Below are 17408 nucleotides of genomic sequence, written 5' to 3'. Positions count from 1 at the left end.
AGTATAGTTTACATCATTCTCTAAAATGAAAATGGGGGTGGGGTGAGCTTTCAGTAGCATCGTTTTGGGTTTCTTTACCATCCCGTGTCAAAGGCTGATTAATGCAACAAACTTGTTAATCAGCAACTGGATTGGAATTTATATCAAAGCCACCAGGACATCCTAAACAGAACAAAACTGGTTTTATCAAAGATCTACAGAGTTATTGACTCACTGTAACAATATACAATTTCATAAACCAAACAGATATGCTTTTCCGTATTTCCCACACAAAAGCCAAAAGAAATCTCATGTGCTCCTAGAAGAACGTGCAGAAAGACTTTTAACTAACTGAACAGTGGGCAGAGCCTTTGTAACAGGAAGGAGTGTATTTTTATTAGGAAACAACTGCTATAGCTTTCTTGTTTTTTTCCCCCCCTATATTAGGAGGAGTAGTCAACTGTCAAACAAAATACACTTAACCTCTTCTCCGTTCTGGAGATGTGGTGGGATTCCAGGAGCTGGGGCTTCAGCCTGGACACAGGCCTGCAAGCTGTGTGTGCAGGAAGCAAAGGAGTAAAAACGATACCACCTAACCATTAGGTGTCGCCATGTCTCACCACCTCAGCGGGACACCTGGTTGCTTCTGATGCATTTTCACCCTCCTCTTAGAACCTTCACAACAACCTGCTACTGTTTTAATGTTGAAAAGACTCCGCTCTGGGTCGACTGTGGTTAAGGAAAGGCATCAGTCCCCACTTCTTTTCCTTTTTTTTTTTTTTTTAAGATTTGAGAGAGAGAGTGAACGAGAGAGAAATAGAGAGAAAGGAGGAGGGGCAGAAGGAGAAGGAAAAGCAGACTCTCCACTGAGCAGGGAGCCTGTTGCCGGGCTCAATCCTAGGACCCTGGGATCATGATCTGAGCCGAAGGCAGACAGTTAACCAACTGAGCCACCCAGGCACTCCACCTCCATTTCCTTTCCTGTTACAACTCTGCTTCCAGAGAGGGCTTTTATAAGAAAGTTAGACAAAAGCCCTGGTATTGAAGGGGTGTAAGGTAGGAATCCCAGTGAGCACTGGAGGAGAGGCCCACAGGAACAGTGTGGGTCAGTCTCAGAGGTATCTAAGAAGGCGGGAGGAGAGGGAAGGATGGGTGCTTTCAGGAGTATCCAGGAACGTGTTGATTTGGGGTTCTAAAAAGCTTATTGCCCTCCCTTCAGGAGGAGAATCTCTTTCCACCTACACATAGTCCCCTGCAGTGTGCACAGAGGAGGGAGTGATGTTCTGTCTTCACCTGTGTCTCACCAGCTCACCGCCTAGCAGGGGAAAGGCTCACCATGCCAGGGGATTTATGCCATGGCCATTGTGCTGCCCTGGGAAATGCCCTAGGGGGCTGCAGGCCCCGAAAAGTCCCAAAGGACCTGGGCCTAGAATTACGGTTATTAAACACCTCTCCACCCTCGTATACACATAAAAATAGAAAAAAATTTCACAAAATTTGAGAAAACAGTGAGACATGATCATATGAAAATTTAAACCTGCTGTATGTTTCAAAGGAATATAAAGACAAATTTTACATAATAATAATACTTATAATACATATGACAAAGGATTAATATTTCATTTATGGAAAGCTCTTATAAATCCATACCAAAGACTATTTCTGTAGAAAAATAAGCAAAGTTATCAATGATCAATTCACAAAACAAAAACAATAAAGGTCAAACTCAACAACAAAAACCAAACCACCTGATTAAAAACTGGACAAAGGACCTGAATAGACATTTCTCCAAAGATGATATATGAATAGCCAAAGAGCATACGAAAGGATAGTCAGTATCACTAATCATTAGGGAAATGCATATCAAAACTGCATGAGTTATCACCTCACATCCATTAGGAAGGCTACTATCAAAAAAGACAGAAAACAAGTACTGGTGAGGATATGAAGAAATTGGAACCTTTGCGCCAACAGGAATGTAAAATGGTGTCACTCCTGTAGAAAACAGTATGGAGGTTCCTTAAAAAATTAAAAATAGGGGTGCCTGACTGGCTCAGTTGGAAGAGCCTGGGACTCTAGATCTCGGGGTTGTGAGTTTGAACCCCATATTGGGGCAGAGATTCCTTAAACAAAAAAGTAAACTTCAAAAAAATTAAAAATAGAACGACGATACACTCCAGCAATTCAACTTCTGGGTCTACATCCAGAAGAACTGAAAGCAGGATCTCAAAGAGATATCTGCACACCTGTGTTCACAGAAGCACTGTTCCTAAAGCCAAGAAGGGTAAGCAACCCACGTGTCCACTGACAAACGAATGAGCAAGATGTGGTATGCATACACAATGGAATATTACTCAGCATTTAAAAGGAAGGAAATTCTGACACATTCTACAACATGGATGAACCCTGAAGACATTAATCTAAATGAAATGATCAGTCATTTATACAAAAACCAGATACTTTATGATTCTACTTACTTACCTGAGGTTTCTAAACTTAAGCCAAATTCATAGAAACAGAAGATAGAATGGTGGCTGCCAGGTGGAAATGGAGAGCTCGTTTAATGGGTGCAGAGTTTCAGTTTGGCTAGATGAAACCGATCTGGAGTGTTACACATCAGTGTGAATATACATACTACTAGTGAACTGTACACGTAAAATGGGCGAGACGGTAAATTTTTTATGTTCTTACCACAATTAAAAAGTTTTGGAAAAAAGGTCAATGATCTATTTAAAATGTTTAACCTTGCTATAAACAGAAATGCAAATAAAATATAAGATACCATATTTGCATCTATTAAATTAGAATTTTTTTTTAATGATAATATCCATACTGGCAAAGATCATGAGAAATGGGACTGATTGCTGCTGGTAGGAATGAGAGCTATTTCAATATTCCTGAAAGACAATTTGGCCATATGTTTCAAAAGAATTTTTAAATTGCTCATGTTCTTTGACTCAATTATTCCACATCTGGGAACTCAACCTAAAAAAATCAATCAGACATGTGCAAAAAAGAATTCCGTATGAAAGAATGTTCCCAATGCAGTGTTTTTAAAAAACCGATCAAATGAAATAGAAACCTGAATGTCCATCAGATTAGAAAAAATGAATGATGGTAGAGCTGCATAACAAATCAGCCTATACCACTACAAATTATGTTACAGAAAAATATTAAATGATTGGGACTGTTCAAGAAGTATTGTCAAGTGATTTTTTTTAAGTATGCTTCTTTCTCTCTCTCTCTTTAAGATTTTAATGTATTTGTTTGTCAGAAAGAAAGACAGAGAGAGCACAAGCAGGGGGAGCAGCAGGCAGAGAGAGAAGCAGGCTCCCCACTAAGCAAGGAGCCCGATTCGGGACTCAATTCCAGGACCCTGGAAGGCAAACGCTTAACTGACTGAGCCACCCCCGTGTCTCAGTATGTTTCTACTTCTCTATTTATTTGAGAACTGGAGCCTACACAGGACAAGTTAACAATGGTCATTTCTGAATGGTGAGATTCTAATCGCTTTTTTCTGTATTTTTCCAAAAGTTTACAATGCATTTGTTACTTTTATTTATTTTTTTTAAAGATTTTATTTATTTATTTATTTATTTGACAGAGATAGAGACAGCCAGCGAGAGAGGGAACACAAGCAGGGGGAGTGGGAGAGGAAGAAGCAGGCTCATAGCGGAGGAGCCTGATGTGGGGCTCGATCCCATAACGCCGGGATCACGCCCTGAGCCGAAGGCAGGCACTTAACCGCTGTGCCACCCAGGCGCCCCGCATTTGTTACTTTTAAAGTCTAAAAAAGCTATGTTGTTTGTTTAAAAGTAAAACTGTATGTGCTCAATTACTTTTATATTCCCCTTTCCAAGAAAACAGACAACTACATTCATTTCACTGTGTTTTACTTCCTCCTATGATGTTCAGCAATTTTTCTATATAAATGAAAAATTACTGACTTCTTACTTTCATCTCATAAAGATAGGCCATCAGTGAGGTTGTTTTAGAATCAAAGTTTAACTCCATACCAGTTTTTCTCATACCTGTTCTCAGTACCACCTAAGTCCTTCGCACTGCATTGGGCAGGTCTGGGAGTGGGGCCGTAGTGCCCCCAAATCTTCTCTAGGGGGAAACTGTCAGCCAAGGTCCTGCTAGAAGGGCAGCTCTATAGGTAGCCCTGCTCTGTATCACTGGGTTGGCGGGGGGGGGGGAGAGACCGTTCCTAGACACAGGTGACGGCCATCAGTGATAAGCATCGGACTCCGGTGAAGCCAGTCCGCAGGTTAGACAGGTGCCCAAGGCACAGCCTGGCACCGAAAGAAGGACTGGGCACCACTCCCTCCCATATTTGGCCCAGGAAACACTGGGAGACTTGGCTGTTCCCTGTGACCTGAAGCTGGGAAATGATTAAAGAGAAAGGGAGGGGTAATGATGTCACAGCTGGAGTTCTGAGGGACCAGAGCTTGCACTTAAACAGAAGCCATGATGAAGATAAAAGTTCTCATGAGGTATTAAAGAAACTGGCCACCAGAAAGCTGAATCACGGCACTGGCTTCAGCTGCTGACATCCACAGAGCTGCCTGGAGCCAGCGCCCAGAGTGCCCAGAGGTTTAAGGCTCCAGTGTCTCCTGGGTTCCCATGCACCCTTTACTCAAGGTAGCTTGAGGTAGATCCCAACGTGGGCAATCAAAAGAGCTCATCCAAAAAGAAAAAGAAAAACAAGCTGTAGCATCCTTGAGAGAGCACTGCTGCCCCACCTTGGTCCAGGTTCCATGTTTTGGTACAGCCTGTGCAGAAACCACCTGTAAAGCCAGCCCAAGTTCCTCCTCAGTCTGATCTCAGAACTTAAAAAAGACAAACTAAGGGGCACCTGGGTGGCCCAGTCACTTAAGCATCCAACTCTTGATCTCAGCTCAGGTCTTGATCTCAGGGTCATGAGTTCAAGCCTCATACTGGGCCCCAAAATAGGTGTGGAGCCTACTTAAAAAAAAAAAAAAAAAAAAAAAAAAAAAAACAAAAANCAAACCAAAATGGAAAAACAAGCAGAAATCTGAAGTTCAGTTAAAGTTGGAAACACAGATAAAATTACCATTTAAGTTTTCCACCATTTATCACAAAAGAAAAAAATTAAAGAGGGTAAGACTTTCTTTTTAAGGTTTATTAGCAGTCAAAAAATACTGGTTCAGGGCGCCTGGGTGGCTCAGTCATTAAGCGTCTGCCTTTGACTCAGGGTGTGATCCCGGGGTTCTGGGATCAAGCCCCACATCAGGCTCCTCCGCTGGGAGCCTGCTTCTTCCTCTCCCACTCCCCCTGCTTGTGTTCCCTCTCTCGCTGTCTCTCTGTCAAATAAATAAATAAAATCTTAAAAAAAAAAATACTGGTTCATAGTACAAAAAACCATGAAACCACTAACTTGCTAATCTCAACAACATATGTGTTCCATTAATGGTTGTGAAGATGATGTTAGGCCAAATTGGTGGGTTTAAAATTCAGAAACAAGAAAAAATACATCGAATTTTAACATCACAACAATTTTGGTGGTATTTAGGAAAAGTACCAACCTTAGACTTAGCCACTCTGGACACATAGGCATGTATGCTGTGGGCCTGACCTCTACCTCCCATCATATGCACACTAAGGACAGCCACCTGAGGGACGAGGGGTGGGGGTGGGGTGGGTGGGACACATGACCAGAAGAAACAGAATTGAAAAAAAGAAGCCATAAAAAGAAGATGCAGGAGAGAGAAGCTGACCCTAGAGCAGACATGCAGGTAATACTAGACTTCCTAACTTGTGACATCCTCTCTCCCCAAAACAACCCTACCCCCCCAGATAAAACTCAAGAATGTTTTTCACATTTTCCAAATGGTCTCCTTCCTTTTTTATTCTATTAAGATTCTCCCACCTAGTAATGTGTCTGGGCTACTCCTTTTCCTCTTCTAGAAAAGCAGATAAATCTTGAGTTTGGGGGAAGGAGTATCAGTAATTTAAATATTAGTATGAATTCATCCAATCAGATTGCATTCCTATTAACCAAAAGCTGTCTACAGCTATTCACTACCCTCCCCTGCCCCATCACCACGCTGTTTGGATTAGGATGGAAAAGAGGAGAAACAATGGATACCAGGGGGTGGGGAGTTCTTTGGAGGTTGACGTATCCCTCAGTGCCCTGCCACACAATCATGAAAGACCTGAGAACACAGCCCCCTGAAGAACAGTGGAAAATGCCCTGCTCTTCTTTCCTGCCAATGATTGGGAAGACATTTTTTTCAATTTACTCTAGCCCTTCACCTGGTAAGGGGGCTTTGCTGAAGTACTACCACAACTTCCCATCAAAATACTACCTGAACAACAGCATCAAAAGGATAAAATACCAAAGATTAAATTAACAAAAGAAGTACAACGCGTATACACTGAAAATTACCAAAGATCACTCGAAGAAATTAGAGAAGATCTAAATAAATGGAAAAACATCCCATGTTCATGGACTGGAAGACAACATTGTCAGGACAGTAATTCTGCTCAAACTGATCTATAGATCTATAGATTCAATGCAACCTTCATCAGAATCTCAGCTGACTTCTCTGTACAAATTCACAAGCTGATTCTAAAACTCCTCTTTAATTGCAAGGAACCTAGATTAGTCAAAACAACCCTGAAAAAGAAGAACATAATAGGAAGACTCCCACTTCCTGATTTCAAAACTTACTACAAAGCAACAGTTCTTAAGACAGTGTGCAACTGGCACAAGGATAAACAAGGATAAGCAAATAGACTGAAATAGAAACAAACAGAATTAACAGTACAGAAATAAATCCATACCTTTATGGTCAACTGATTTTCAACAGGGTGCCAAAACAATTCAATAGGGGATAAAAGTCTTTTCAACAAATGTTTCTGGGACCAGTGGATAGCCACAAACAAAAGAATAAAGCTAGAGGTCTATCTACTTTATACCATCTATAGAAATTAACTTGAAATGGATCAAAGACCTAAATGTAAGTAAGAGCAAAAACTATAAAACTCTTAGAAGAAAACACAGAGGTAAATCTTCACAGCCTGGGATTTAGCAAAGGATTTTTAGACATACCAAAAGCATGAGCAACAAAAGGAAAAAACAGACAAATTAGACTTCATGAAAATTAATACTTTCTGTGCTTCAAAGGACACCATCAAGACAGTGAAAAGACAATGCACGGAATGGGAGAAAATATTTGCAATCCATGTATCTGATAAGGGACATGTAGCTAGAATATAGAAAGAGCTCATCCGACTCAATAATAAAAAAAACTTAAGGACCTAATATATAACATGGTGACTATAGCTGATGATACCGTATTGTATAACTGAAATTTTCTAAAAGAGTAAAATAGTCTCACCAAAAAAAAAAAAAAGAAAGAAAGAAGAGAAAAAGGGAAAAATGTAAGGCGATGGATGTGGTAAGTAACTTGATGGCGGAATCCTTTCACAATGAATATGTATTATCAAATCTTCACATTGTACATTTTAAATATCTTATAATTTTATTTGCCAATTATGCCTCAATAAAGCTGGAAAAATAATAATAAATATATATCACATATCTAAATATAATAATAAAAAGATCATTGATAACTAATACAGATAACAGGTAACTGATAACTCATTTCAAAAATGGCAGAGGACCCTCAACAGACGTTCCTCCAAGGAAAATAGAGAAATGGCCAATAAGCACATGAAAAGATGTTCCATATCATTAGTCTTCAGAGGAAAGCAAATCAAAACCACAGTAAGACACCACTTCACTCCCACTAGGCTGGCTAGAATCATAAAGTCTGATAATAACAAATTCGGGCAAGGATATAGAAAAACTAGAACCCTCATACACTGCTGGTGGATTTGTAAAGAGGTGCGGCCACCTCAGAAAACAATCCTGTGGTTTCTCAAACCATTCAACACAGACTCACATTTTTAAAAAATATTTTATTTATTTGTCAGAGAGAGAAAGAGCACAAGCAGGGGGAGCTGCAGGCAGAGGGAGAAGCAGACTCCATGCTGAGCAAGGAGCCCGAAGTGGGGCTCAATCCCAGGACCCTGGGATCATGACCTGAGCTGAAGGTAGACGCTTAACTGACTGAGCCACCCAGGCATCCCAAACACAGACGCACATTTGACCCAGCAATTCTCCTAAGTGTACACTCAAAAGAAAGGAAAATGTATGTCCACAGAGAAACTAGTATATAAATAACGGCATTACTCATAATAGTCAAAAGGTGGAAATAACCCAAATGTCCATCAATGGATGAATGGATAATCGTGGATAATCAAACTGTGGTACATCAATACAATGAGATGTTATTTGACCATAAAAAGGAATGAAGTACTGATACACGTTACAACTTGGATGAACCTTGAAAACATCATGTTAGAAACAATCCACAAAAGTCCACATATTACACAAGTCCATTCATATGAAAGTCCAGAATCAGGAACTCTTTTATAAAAACAGAAAATAGATTACTGTTTGCTCAGGGTTACTGGGTGGGGTGGGTGGAGAGTAGAGGGGTGGTTTAGGGGTTCAGGGAAGTGACAGCTACAGGGCAATGAAATCAGGTGATAAAAGCTTTCTAAAATGGACTATGACTGGGACTCCTGGGTGGCTCAGTGGGTTAAGTTGTCTGTTTCGACTCAGGGCATGATCCCAGGGTCCTAGGATCATGCCTGCATTGGGCTCCTTTGCTCAGCAGGGAGCCTGCTTCTCCCTCTGCCTTCTGCTCCCCCTGCTTGTGCTCTCAATCTCTCTCTCTCTGATAAAATAAATAAAAATCTTTTTTAAAAATTAAAAAACTGAGGGCTTCAGAGGGGAGGGGGGTGGGGGAATGGGATAGACTGGTGATGGGTAGTAAGGAGGGCACGTATTGCATGGTGCACTGGGTGTTATATGCAACTAATGAATCATCGAACTTTACATCAAAAACCTGGGATATACTGTATGGTGACTAACATAATATAATAAAAAATATGATTATAATAAAAAAAATAAAAATAATAAAAAATTAAAAATTTAAAAAATTTAAAAAATTAAAATTATGGTGATGGTTGTATATATCTGCAAATATACTAAAACCAGTGAATAGTATACTTAATTGGGTAAATTGTACAGTATGCAGATACTTCAATAAAGCTGTTTTTTTTTTTAAACTGTTACCTGAAACTCTGAGCTTGACCCACTTTATTCATGGTCCCAGTGTCTCTCATCCTGCAAACCACAATGCCTGGCAGGCTGAAGGCCATACAGGCATCATCTACCCCTGGGGTTCTCCCAGCCTTACTTGGCTCTGACCCCAATCTTGCTCTGCCACCCCTTCTTGCAACCCTTCCTCCCACTCTGCCTCGAGAACTCTCCTACTAGAGCCAGCAAGTGCCCCACACTCACACCCATCTCAACAGCTCTATCTTGGCTTCTCCACTCGTCCCTTCCCTTGTGGCCCTTACAAGTCAAAGCTGCTCATGTCCACAGCACTCCCATTTCTAAGGACCGGGAGAAAACCAAATTCCCCTGGTCACTACAGTCTCCAGACAATAACCTACCAACCAGTACCTGGAACCTAGGAATTCATGACCAACTCCCTCCTCCTCACTTCCTGGAATGACTTCCTTCTCTCCAGTTTTCTGCTTCTCCTTTCTACATTTTTAGGAACCTCTTCTGTGTTCTTTGCCACTTTTTCCTGATCCCTCCAAGGAGGACCTCATTCATGGGTAATGAATGACCTACATCCCCTGGCCTTGCCATAGGCTATTCGTTCCTGTGACCTAACCTCTCAACCAATAAGTGTTTACCCTGTGACCAGATCCCGACCCAGGAACTGCTCCTTAAAATGGAAAACTAGAAGTCTCCCCTGATTACCACAGCCCACCCTTCCTTTTCTTACTTCCTCATTCTCACCCAATTGCTCTTCCACTTGAATGAAAAACCACCAGAACTTGCATCCTATCCTTCCTATTCTTCCTCTGGACTTCACTTCTTTGAACCTTTCAAATACTCTCCTTCCAGCACCCCTCATTTCCTGTTCCACTGACACCTTTCTTTTCTATCTGTCAAACCTCCAAACACGGATCAACTTAACCTCTGTCACCTCCATTTCCTCTTGTCCCACCTACCACTAAAGAAAAATCCCATTGTTTCTGTGACTGGTTCCATCACTAGGTTATGAGTTCCAACTTTGGTGGAGTCCTCCAGGGTTCAAGAATCTTCCATTCATGCCAGCATCTTCAGACCTTCACCTCTCACCTCTAGCCACCTACCTCCTCCCGGTCTGCTACCCCTCTGTCATCTGGTAACTTTTACCTCCTACTTCATCAAAACAGTAAGACCACCAGGTTTATATTCTTCATCTTGGTTCTCTGCCCCCTTGAAATCTACCCATTTATTCACCCACTTCCCTCAGTCTCAAAGAAAAGGATCACACTCTCCCATCTTCATGATCTTATTTCTCCCACCTCCTCCAAGACATTGGTTCAATTGCCCCCCACCCTACTAATTCCAACTGCTTCCTTCCCCAACAAACAAGCTCAACTTCCTCTTACCCCGATGTAGATGGGCAACCCTGGTTAATTCAGTCAACCTATGAAGGACCGGGCCTACTGCAGACATCAGAGATGGGGCAATGAACAAGACACCAGGTTCCTGGTTTCATTGACATCAGTGAAAAAGACAGGAAACAAACATGTGAACAAATAAATGGACAAGGTAATGAGCAAGCATAATGAAGAAAACAACAGGCTGGTGTAATCAAGAGTGACTACAGGTACTTGATGCAGACTACTTCACATTTGGGTGATCAGGGAAGGCTTCTCTGGGGAAGTGACATTTGAACTGAAACCTGAAAGGCCAGAGAGAGCCAGCGACAAGGAAGTCTTGCGAAAGCGCACTCCATGGTGAGGCTCACAAAGGGAAAATGGGTCTTCTTCTCCCTTCCTCTGTACTGACACCCCCAGGGCTAGCCCTGAAGTACATAGTGAATAGTATGTTCATGGTGGGGGACACTTCTCAGCAGAAGCCACAAACTCACTGTCACCTTCCACTGAATCAGGACAATTCCCCAGTAGGCCACTGGCAGCCCTCTTCTCTTCCACTCTGTACTCCTTCTGTCTTGGCTACCATTCCCATATCCATATCACATCCAAAGGAGTCCAGAGTTAGAACTGCCTTTGAGGACAGCCTGGCCACCTCCCAGGGAACATTTCCATCCAGGCATCCTGTCGGCACCTCTAACTTACTGTGTCCAATCCACGCTGGCTGCCACATGACATCTTTTCCCTGTGTGCTGCTGGGGCCCTGCCAATTCTCCCACCTCCTGTGTTGCCCATTTTAATAATTAATCATGTCAACATTCACACAGGAACTCAAACGGGACTCCCAGAAACTGTCTCTGATTCCTTCCTTTCTCTTACTTTCCAAATCCAATTGGTCAGCAAGCCCGGCCACGCCTCTCTCTGAATGCCTCCTAAGTCCACTCCCTTCTCTTGGACTTCAATGTCACTAGACTAGTTCAGGATCTCATCATTTCTCTGCTAAACTCTCGCTGGAATCACATAGATTCCCAGGGCCCAACACACTTAGCAGAAGCTCAGTAAATGATTTTTGAATAAACAAAAGAGAGGGAACATGCATGAATGGACAAAATGACTGAGTGAATAAATGAGTGAGAAAATCGCTGAATAAATAAAAGAATAAATGCGTGCTATGTACAAAGAAAACTAAGGAACATACAGTTTAATGGAGGAGATGCAACCAAGTAAGTACAGGGCATCAGGTGATAAGCAGAGTGCTGGGGGGGGGGATGTGTAACANGGGGGAGGGATGGGGGTGGGGGATGGAAACTAACACTCGGTATGTGTCTTCCAGTTGTCAAGTACTAAACCAGAAACTTCACACACAGTTCACACCTGACTCACCTAGCAACTATGTGATATACTGTGCTTCTGATGCGGAAAATGACATTCAAAGGAGTTAAATAACCATCTAAGGTCACCCTTGCACGTGGCAGGGTTCAAATTCGAACCTAGGTCTGCAGGCCCCAAATCCCATCATGGTTAACAGTCATAGGCTTACAGGACAGGCTGGACCTCAAAAGATGACGATCATAACAGCCAACACACAGAGTGCTTCTGACAGAGTCACCATTCTAAGAACTTTGCATATATCCTCAAAAAGAATCCTATGAGGGGCACCTGGACTGCTCAGTCAGTTAAGCATCTGCCTTCAGCTCAGACCATGATCCTGGAGTCCCGGGATCGAGCCCCACATCGGGCTCCCTACGCAGTGGGGAGTCTGCTTCTCCCTGTCCCTCTGCCCCTCCCCTCGCTCCTGCTCTCTCTCTCTCACTCTCTCCCTCTCAAATAAATAAAATCTTAAAAAAAAAAATCCTATGAGGTAAGCATGAATGTGATCCCCATTTTACAGCTAAGAAAACAGAGACACCAAAAAATCAACAAGTAATTTGTCAAAGGTCATAAAGCTACTAAGTGACAGAATTGGGATCTGAAACCCAGACAGTCTGGCTCCAGTGTCTATGCTGGTCGTCCCTTTAACCTTCCACCGTACTGCCTTCCTGATGGAGGTAAGATGGCGGAGGATGGTTCCAAGTGGCAAGAATGTAAGATTATGGGCCATGAGGCCTGAAGGTGGGAACAGGAAGCGGTTCACCGCGGCAGGGACTGGGGGATGGCTGAAAGTAAGGCCCCGGAGGAAAGATGGGGTCAGATGCACAGCTTCCTGTTACCTGGTCTGGGGCCGCTGGCCTATCTTGTTGGATATGTAAAGTGCCTCTGTCTCTCACAACATAGTGAACAGTCAGAGGAGCACGTTCACACTGTTTTCTCGACCAGCGTGTTTAGTTCTCCTGAATCTAAAAAGCTAAAAGGCAAAGGAATAGCTGATGTGTTCAAGGTCTTACCGTGAGCTTGCTGGTACAACCTCCCCGCAGTCCATGGAGATAAGTATCGGCACCGTAACCCGCTGGCACTTATTTTTCATACAGTATTAGTCTGAAAAGATTACACGTATTTTTAAAAATCTCTATTTTGTTTTAGAGAGAGCGAGCAGGCGAGTGTGGGGAGGGGACAGAGGCAGAGAGAGAATCTTAAGCAGGCTCCACGCCCCGCGTGAGTCAGACACGGGGCTCGATCCCACGACCCTGAGATCATAATCTGAGCCAAAATCAAGAGTCGGACACTGAACTGACTGAGCCACTGAGGCACCCCAAAATCTCTAATTTTGTTTCGTAGTATTTCAAATGTGAGCCAATAAATTGCCATCTTTATGCCTCACTACTGTGGAGTTATATACAAGTCGGTCAGGTCTAAATTTATCTTAGGAAAACTTTCGTAGAAACAAATTAAAAGGCAGACCCCCAAAACTAACCTTTCACTCTAAAACAGCTTTGGGAAGGAAAAGGAGAACAGGCCTCACAAGTCACCCAAGCAAGCCCTTCCGATTCAGATTCCTATTCTCATCAATTACTGGAAAAGATCATCTCGGAGGAATCAGTAAGTGCTACTCCAGTTCCTTCCTTCATGAGAATCTACCAGGTTAAACAATAACCACTTCAGCTTCAAGGCCTCCCAACTCAGAGACCAACATGGTCATTCCTCACGGTCCAGGGGAGAAACCTAAGGACTAAGTGAAAAAACCCAAAGAAATGTTCTCTGACCTCTGAAAGTAAATATTCTAAAGGGCTTGTTTGGCTCCATGGGAAAGGGGCAGGATCAGCTCACCCACTGCCCTCTGCCACGGGGCTGCCAGGCAGGGAGAAGGTGGGAGATAGAGCAGAGGTGGAGTGATGTGAGCCATGCGTCGGACAGGAATAACCCCTGCCCTGAGCCTCGTCAGAGCCCCAGGTGAAAACCTGGTAAATTACAAGGAAAAAATTAAAGTGACTTGTTCAGCGCCTTAACTTAAGTTGTTGTTGAACACAGAAGCAGAGGGCAGCGAAGTCTCTAGGGTGCCCAGTGGTCAGCTGGCCTCACTCACTTCCGGTACGCGATTCATTTCCTGCCCCGGCATAACCTGGACCAGTTGTCACTGCTGGCCCCGTGACGTCATGGGTCTGCAGTCCACCTGGAAAGAAGCCTTGGCGCCGGGAGTCTGGCTAGGAAAAGACTCAGGGGCAAGGCCTCACAAAACTGACCAAATTAAAGCCAGAGGGAATGTTTTTCAGACAACGCTAATCTTGTGATCTTGTCAGCTATTTCAAGTCCAAAGATTAACAAAATACTAGAAGGGCAAACCGATACAGGTGGTTGGGGAGTGGGAAAGAAGACTTGACAGATTCAAGTTCTCCCTGAATACATCTGGATTGAAGCAAAAGTCAAGATTCCAACATGGCTAACTTGTTACCTTCATAAATTTGAAAAGGGTATGCTAGCTGGGAGAACCTTCATGCCCATTCACTAGCTCTGTCCCGTGGCTCTGGGCTAGGTACTGCTCTGCCGGCCTCCCGGGCACATGTGAGTCAAAGCAGTGTTCACACCTTACTGACTCCAAAGTCTAGAGCTCGCACCTCCTTCAACCCAGCATCCCCACTTCTAAGAAGGGATCCCCGAGAAAGCCGAGCACCCAGGTGCAAAGCCACATGTGTAAGGCCGCTCACCCGTGGCCATGTTTATAACTGGAGAAGCGGAGACAACCTGAACGCCCACTAGTAAGGGAACGATTACATAGAGTAAGACACATTCGTGGAATACCCTGCAGTTGTTCAGAAAAGATGGGGGGGGGGCAGGATCTGTACGTACTACCCATGATGCACAAAGTGGGAACAATGACTTGCAGAACAAAATGTGTGGTGTGACTCCATTGCTGAAGTGTGTACATTGTCAGAGAGAAAACCGAAAGCCCAAAATGGAGTCACATATGCTAGACCACGTCAGTGAACCAGGGCTTCATACCTAACCTAAATGCAGTTTCAACCTCCCCCAGAAAAGCAGTCTTCACAGGTCAGTGAGGAATTTTCTGGTCAGCACCAAGAAGATAATCTGTCACGTGGGCCTTCTTCATCCCACTTCCCACACCCCCTCCAAAAGGAAGGTAAGGTCATCTGTGTGGTCATACCCCCTACTCCTCCCAAGGGAAAATGACCTTGCCTAAAGCAATTCTTTCTCTTTTTTTGCTAATAACTTCCCTGCCCCATCTTCCTTCCTATAAAAACCTTCCATATTGGGGTGCCTGGGTGGCGCAGTCGTTAAGCGTCTGCCTTCAGCTCAGGGCGTGATCCTGGCGTTCTGGGATCGAGCCCCACATGAGGCTCTTCTGCTAGGAGCCTGCTTCTTCCTCTCCCACTCCCCCTGCTTGTGTTCTCTCTCTCACTGGCTGTCTGTCTCTGTCAAATAAATAAATAAAATCTTAAAAAAAAAAAAACCTTCCACATTGTACAATCTCTACTTGCTGGATGGGATGCTGACCAGCTGAATTTTGTTTTTTAACAACATACATGTGTATACACTTACACGCACTGAAAAAGATCCAGAGCATGTGTACCAAAGTGAATGCAACTGAGGCATACTGGGGGAGGCACTTCCTTTTTTCTCTTTTATAAACTCCTGGATTGTCCACAACTCTTATTTTTTAAAATACATTACTTTTGTGATTTGAAAATACAGATGTGCTCAGAGCTCAGATTTGGAGCCATTCACATCTGGGTTCAAATCCCAACTACGCCACTCATGGCTGTGTCAACTTGGACAAGTTACCTAACTTCTCTGGTCCTCCGTTTTCTTGCAGGGGGAGAAAAGGATTCTTAATAATGCCTGTTTCATAGGGTGAGGAGTAAATCAGATAATGTAATGTACTTAAAGCACTTACCAAATGTGCAATAAAAATTAAGTGTGACCACTGGCTGAATCTTTGGTACCTTTTTCTTCAAAATCTAAGAACAATGAAAGATTCAAAAATTTATTATTTCAGTAAAAAGCTGCACCGTATACACAGACATGTGTAAGTGTATGTCCCGGAGCATAGAGAGAAAAGCAAAACTCGCCATTCTCAAAGGATGCACAGGGACTACTATACCTTTAGCTATAAGAAATACCCATGCAAAACTACACTGTAGCAAAAATCACTGGGCAAACAGAATATGGTATTGATACAGAAAATAAGCATTAGCCTGGCTACTCAAGATTCACTGTCATGAGAAACAGAAATGTAGATGTGACCTAACAATACCAGGTCTTAGAATCCTAGTACATTACAATTGCTTCCAAGGCAGCCCCACTCTGAATGTGACTTCCCACTGGCGTGGCTTTGTATGAGCCTCTCCCACGTCTTAGATGCCAAGGACACTTGGCCTCGTTGAAGACCATCAGTAATCCCCCTTTAGGCTTCGATTTTCCAAGTTAAGTACCCTCAGGTATTTTGTGACTCTTGCTAACCAGAAAAAAAAAAAAAAAAGATTTCAATAAGTATCTTTTCAAAGTTTCCAAATGAACAGAAAACACTGACAGTAATAAAAATAGCTATTTATGATGTCAGCTATGTGCTGGCATTGTGCAAAGTATATTATGTGCCCTGCCTCACTGAAGTCCCACAACCACCCATTTTATAGATGAAGACACTAAGGCTTCGAGAGGTGAAGCAGCTTGCTCAAGGTCATCACAGGGTCGATAATCTGTCCAAGGGCAATGCTGGAATTCAAACCCACCTGTTTAGTTAACCTCTACTCACTTTTCCCATCTCAGTTCCCAACTCACTAACCCAAAGGAGCTTCCCTAACTCCCTTCAGCAAAGTCAAATCCCCCTAGTTACGCTTCCCTCGCACCATCATCTTCCTCTGTAGTTCTGATCACGGTGATATTTTTACCCTTACTTGTGTCACTACTGAGTTAATGTCTGTCTCCCCACCAAACTGTAAGCTCAGGCCCAGCTCAGCTCCTCAATGTACTTGTTTACTTAGGATCCCTAATCTCTTACCACAGTACCAGGCACATAATGGGCTCTCCATACACATTTACACGGATTGCATGCATAAATGGGCAAAAACAGTACTCAGAAATCAGCTAGCCACTTGGGCACTGCACCAAGCACAGGCAGCCCAGTGGACATCCATGTGCAGGTACCACAATGCCACCTGCCCATTCTGAGGGGCAAGTTAACAATGTTGGCAGAATTGAAACCTCAAACACAAAACCTCCCAGTGGGGAGACCCAGTACCACCTTCCCATTTGAAGGAGGGCAGTACAAGAGCTGGACTCTTCATCGACCCAATCAATACATCATTAATAATAAATCATGTTTCTGATTCATTCTGGTTGATTCTTTCCCCTACATATGGCTTATTTCTGTTTTAATTCTTTTAATTCTTTTAATTAAACAATTTTTTCTAAAGATCTTATTTTTCAGTAATCTCTAAACCCAGTATGTGGCTTGAACTCACAACCCCGAGATCAAGAGTCGCATGTTCCACCAT

General features: G+C 43.1%; 1 protein-coding gene across 3 annotated transcripts in view; it reads right to left on the bottom strand.

The window, feature by feature from the left end:
- SNX10 (sorting nexin 10) overlaps positions 1–17408 on the bottom strand; it is a 66361-nt gene that overhangs the window by 31392 nt on the left and 17561 nt on the right. Inside the window, exons 2-3 of one of the 3 annotated variants that reach the window (XM_034669481.1) lie at positions 15809–15872; positions 12906–12996 (exon numbers count right to left, since the gene is read on the bottom strand). The exons of the other annotated variants lie outside the window; for them this stretch is intronic. The gene's annotated coding sequence lies outside the window, so the exon portion shown is untranslated. The remainder of the gene's footprint in view (positions 1–12905; positions 12997–15808; positions 15873–17408) is intronic. 3 annotated transcript variants of the gene reach the window in all.

This window comes from Ailuropoda melanoleuca, chromosome 1 (genome assembly GCF_002007445.2).
Source record: "Ailuropoda melanoleuca isolate Jingjing chromosome 1, ASM200744v2, whole genome shotgun sequence".
In the NCBI taxonomy this organism is placed as follows: domain Eukaryota; kingdom Metazoa; phylum Chordata; class Mammalia; order Carnivora; family Ursidae; genus Ailuropoda; species Ailuropoda melanoleuca.
This window is presented reverse-complemented; position numbering and strand designations above follow the sequence as displayed.